We start from the raw sequence: 5,948 nt of genomic DNA, 5'->3' as shown, positions 1-5,948 counted from the left end.
ACGTTTACAAACACGAATATTTCCCGACATACTTTCCTGCTTCACAATGGTTAATTTGTTGCGTCACACAAGACGATCGATCGGAAGACACGTGATCGAACTTCTCACGTGTAAAACTCGAATGAGGTAGCTTTTTATCAATACATGACGATAAGAAATCACTCTTACGCCATTTGCGAGTCGGACGATCGGATGATGGTTCTTATTCTTCCTGTTCTAACACAGAGAGGAGGGGGGAAATGCATTGACGGAAGACGAAGCTTTATTTTGCGTCCAAAATAGATAAATTATGACATATCAAGCATATATATTACAATTTAACCACTTCTGTTACGCTAGAAACTAATTTTAAAAAAAGATTTTCTTAACTAGAAAGGCATAAACCGAAACTATAGTAATTAAGTTACTTATTATTATTATTATTATTATTTTCTGTTCATCTTGCCTTCTGGCATTGTTCCTTGTTAATATCCCAAGTCTGTAAATGTGGCCAGTAACTTAGCAATTACAGTATTTGTTTCAATCAGAACAAACCAGTGGTATAAAGTATGTCTGGTCAACTGTTAGTATATTAATATGAAATAATAATAAAAAAAAAAACTTAAAAGGGTGAAAAAAATGGCTCCGGTCATCCATTTTATTAGGAGATATTGTGAAAATTTGTTAAGTTTAATGTATCATTATCCTTTTTTTAATGAAAACAAAATATATATTTATGTGCCTCGGTGTAAAATTTACAAACTTTTGTATTATTGGATACCATTTGGGAGCCATTTTTTGCCTCGATAAAGCACACAACTGATCGTTTATGCACCCATTTCTCCTGGTTGTCATATCCCAGTTGTGTATGTCTTTTTCTATCCAAAATTGGGCTTCAAATAGCCTTTATGTAAGATGTTTTACACATCTTTGGATGGATGATTGTATCCGTTGTTAAAAACCGAATAAACAAGTGTGAAAACAGTAAAGTTGCTTATGTTTATTGTGTCAAAAAAAAAAAAAAAAAAAAAAAAGTCATGGATTGAATTTTGATCACCGGGTAAATGTGCAATACTCTAAATAAGGTTAATACTCATTTATATCCATAGTTAGTGCCATTATGACTCCTGTTATATACCCCAATCCCTCCATGTCGATTGTTTCGACAGAAAAGCAATCAAAACAAATTCCCTCCTGCTTGAATGATGATTTGATAACCTTCTTTCTGTATATTTGTTACGTCCTGTGCCGTAAATCCACTCAGTCGAGATACTCTTTGATATCTTTTATTATTAAATGGAATGTATTACGGGTTCATTTCGTTTATAAATGTTGAAATTTGTAAAGCCAGCAGAAAATTCTGACATGTTTTGAAGGCTTTTACAGATTTTTATTTCAATTTTTTTTTAATTATTGTTCTCTTTGGATAGGTTAGGAATGAAGTGATTATATATATATATATATTATGGGAGGTATGATAAAATCGCTAGCGGATATAATAATAATAATATAAAAAAAAAAAAAGGAAAGAAAATGCCAATGATCTATAGACGCTATAATTTCGTGNTCCTCCACCTTTAGAAAAGTCTTCCTCTTCAGAAGGAGCCCATTCTGATGGTGAAACCCATGTGGTCAAGGTAAATTGAAAAATATTGAATGCTTCATAAATATAAAAATACTACATTGTTAGGCTACACTGCATTGCAAAATAAATATAAATGTTTAGTTTATATATATGTAGGGTTGACAGGAAATGTATACACTAATTCTTTATAACAAAGTTATTGGTTTAATTTACCAAACCTCTATCTAAATCTCTAACTTTTGAAAAAATAGGCCACCCTTTATTATTTATTAATAAAAAAACTAAAATTTTTAAAGTTGGTTGGTTGATGTAATTTTGTAATAAAAAAGAGTAATCAATCTAATATTGATTACTATTAATTTTAGCAAAGAACCAGTTAAGATAATTTATAAAATCCAATTTCTTTTAAAAACAATTCATCACCGATAACTTTGTAAGAAAAAAAATAGAAGAAATCCTAAATATACTGATATTATCATTAGTTAAACTAATCAAATTAATAATCATTATAATAAAAATTCTTATATTATCCAACTACGAAGAAATATCCTTATCACTAAACAAGTTTTAATTAAGAACTCTTTGTTCTCTTCCAAATCACTCCCTAACCAACCATACATCAACAGAGTGGCCGACACAGTTGGAAGCGAAGTTCCAACTTCAAAGAGAAGATAGAGTAACTATTTCCACTATTCCATTTAATTGTCGATGTTTACAAGGCTGCATATTTGCTATCCCTTTGTTCATTAGAAAGCTCTCATTGATAGCATGTCACAACATCAATGGTTTTACCAAACGCTTAAGGCACCGGTTTGCATGCTAGCAATTACGGTGATTTGTCCATTTACTTATGTAAAATATATATTTGTACATATATATATATATATATATGCAGCATGACGTTTTTCGATATTCTACTTATTCCAATACCCAGTTTTTTGCAAAAGTCTTGCGGCTTATCTCTGCATTTTTTAGCATGCGTGTATTTTTTCCTCAAACCCCAGTGTCCTCGTCCCATCATATTATGGGATGATTGCATTTATCATCTTGAAGAGAGACTCCCATTGAGGTTTACTCAAATTTATCTTTTCTTTTTTTATAAACTATTATCATTATTATTATTATTATTATTACTTTTATTATTATTTTTTATATGATTACTATATTTTCCATCAATATTTTTTACTTTTATTTCTCTCTATGTATATTCTTAATTTTATAATTTTGTATTTTGTTAAAAGAACTTTTTAAAATTCGGAATGTTTAAAATGATTATTATTTCAAGTATAATTCGTATCAATAAGTTTAATCCTTTTGAACTAAAGTTATATTTTTATAATATTGATTTTTTTTGTCTTCTTTAAAAACAAATCACATGTTCCAGAAAAATTTTTCTTTAGTGAAAAGCATTGATTTTAAATATATCATTGTCTTACTGTAATGTCAATAATAAAAACTTATTTTGAACATTCTGTAATTATTTTACTGATTTAAATTGTAGACTTTTATTTCTCTTTTTAATCTTGAATCATTTTTCATCCCAACTTCAGAAAAGAAAAAAAAAATTATTTAATTACAGCATAAATATTATTGAGTCTCAAAATATTCCTTTTTAAAGTTTTTGTTTGAAAATAAATATTAATTAAATGAAATATGTTGTTCATGTTATAGAGAATAAACATTAACATATAAAATAAATATTCTGTTTAAATATTCTTTTCTTTTTAATTAATGTAATTTGAAAGTATAATTAAATTGTTTAATTTCTAATTATTAAAGCCTTCTTTGTGGCATTGAAATAATAATTTTATCATATGTAGGTTTATATTCATATCTGAAACAGAAATTTTTTAACTATTAAATCCATAAGATATATATATATATATTTAATAAACAATAATACTTATATTTAAATGTGTTTGTGTGTGTGTTTAAGGCACTTTGTTAAAATATGATTGCTTTGCACTTGTATGTAGGAATTTAAATAAATATAACTTCCAATTTACAAGAAACACAAGCTTAAAATTAATCTTATTTTTCAGATTGGCTTCCGTTCAGGAACAGAGACATACAGTTAGTCATCTTCCACCTCCTCCACCTTTAGAAAAGTCTTCCTCTTCAGAAGGAGCCCATTCTGATGGTGAAACCCATGTGGTCAAGGTAAATTGAAAAATATTGAATGTTTCATAAATATAAAAATACTACATTGTTAGGCTACACTGCATTGCAAAATAAATATAAATGTTTAGTTTATATATATGTAGGGTTGACAGGAAATGTATACACTAATTCTTTATAACAAAGTTATTGGTTTAATTTACCAAACCTCTATCTAAATCTCTAACTTTTGAAAAAATAGGCCACCCTTTATTATTTATTAATAAAAAAACTAAAATTTTTAAAGTTGGTTGGTTGATGTAATTTTGTAATAAAAAAGAGTAATCAATCTAATATTGATTACTATTAATTTTAGCAAAGAACCAGTTAAGATAATTTATAAAATCCAATTTCTTTTAAAAACAATTCATCACCGATAACTTTGTAAGAAAAAAAATAGAAGAAATCCTAAATATACTGATATTATCATTAGTTAAACTAATCAAATTAATAATCATTATAATAAAAATTCTTATATTATCCAACTACGAAGAAATATCCTTATCACTAAACAAGTTTTAATTAAGAACTCTTTGTTCTCTTCCAAATCACTCCCTAACCAACCATACATCAACAGAGTGGCCGACACAGTTGGAAGCGAAGTTCCAACTTCAAAGAGAAGATAGAGTAACTATTTCCACTATTCCATTTAATTGTCGATGTTTACAAGGCTGCATATTTGCTATCCCTTTGTTCATTAGAAAGCTCTCATTGATAGCATGTCACAACATCAATGGTTTTACCAAACGCTTAAGGCACCGGTTTGCATGCTAGCAATTACGGTGATTTGTCCATTTACTTATGTAAAATATATATTTGTACATATATATATATATATATATGCAGCATGACGTTTTTCGATATTCTACTTATTCCAATACCCAGTTTTTTGCAAAAGTCTTGCGGCTTATCTCTGCATTTTTTAGCATGCGTGTATTTTTTCCTCAAACCCCAGTGTCCTCGTCCCATCATATTATGGGATGATTGCATTTATCATCTTGAAGAGAGACTCCCATTGAGGTTTACTCAAATTTATCTTTTCTTTTTTTATAAACTATTATCATTATTATTATTATTATTATTATCAACCCATCTTGATTATATTATAAGATACAATATTCTGATCTAAGTAGATATAGTCAGTCTCCTATTTATGACAAACGTTACTTATGCCCAAAAATATTTAAAAACATTTCAGAGTTTGAATAATTCATCACTCTTAATAATGGCATAGCATAACAGTTAAATGTTAATACAATACTGTAACAGACAATAAACATGTCTTATATAACAATAAATATTAAATTTATTCATATTTAACAACTCAAACTATGAGTAATATCTAAAAAATGAAAAACTTTCCGCAAAGCTTCTCAACCACAATTATCATTATAATTTTAATCTTAGGATAATTTTAAACTTATTATAGTAAATTAATAATAAATTATTTAAAAATTAACAATAAAAATAAAATCAATTCCACATGAAGACTGCAAACATAAGCAGCTTAAGTAAAGCAAGCTAATGTTTTACAGTTTTACAGTAATTTTCTAAAACAGCTCACATAAATTTTTCTATCTAATGTAAAAGTTTCATAAATTTTGTTTTATTCTTGTTTTCATAATAATTTTTTATTATTAACATCCTTTACTTGCTTGATAAAATCAATATTGACATTTTTATAAGAAAAATAAATCAATTTATGAAGATTTCTTTAAATATTCCTCATAAATTAGAGAAAAGAAATAGTTTATTCACTTGAATCAGATTTCTGATTCAAATGCTGAGATAATCTTCTATCATCTATTTATTTCAGTAAATTTAATTATCTCTTTCTAACCTGTTACTGGTGCGTCTACTAACTCTTAACGATCCAAAACAAACCAAAACTAACGTTTTTGAACCCTTATACCGGTTCTTCTTCAGGTTTTTTCAAATCTCTGATGGAAAATGCAGCTCGTAAAAACTTTAAATTCGAAATATGTAAGTTCGAATGCACGTTTCCCGTTTCCGTCGTTGTATGTCATGCGCAGTCGACTCCAAACGGGCTATCATAAATTACTATTCATAAACGCTAGCCACGCTGTTGATAACGTAATCTCTTCTTTATAATTGATGCATTGATTATCCTTAAGGTTAGCCAAGTATATGCTGGCCGCCTCTAGCCATCTGATATGGTGTACGTGCCGTGCGGTGCGGATAATTCTTGCTTTCTTAAATTCGGGTT

The sequence above is a fragment of the Centruroides sculpturatus genome, unplaced genomic scaffold, assembly GCF_000671375.1.
Source record: "Centruroides sculpturatus isolate CEXI.00-Female unplaced genomic scaffold, Cexi_2.0 scaffold107, whole genome shotgun sequence".
Lineage (NCBI taxonomy): Eukaryota > Metazoa > Arthropoda > Arachnida > Scorpiones > Buthidae > Centruroides > Centruroides sculpturatus.
The sequence above is the reverse complement of the archived record's forward strand: the minus strand, read 5'-3'. Positions refer to the sequence as shown.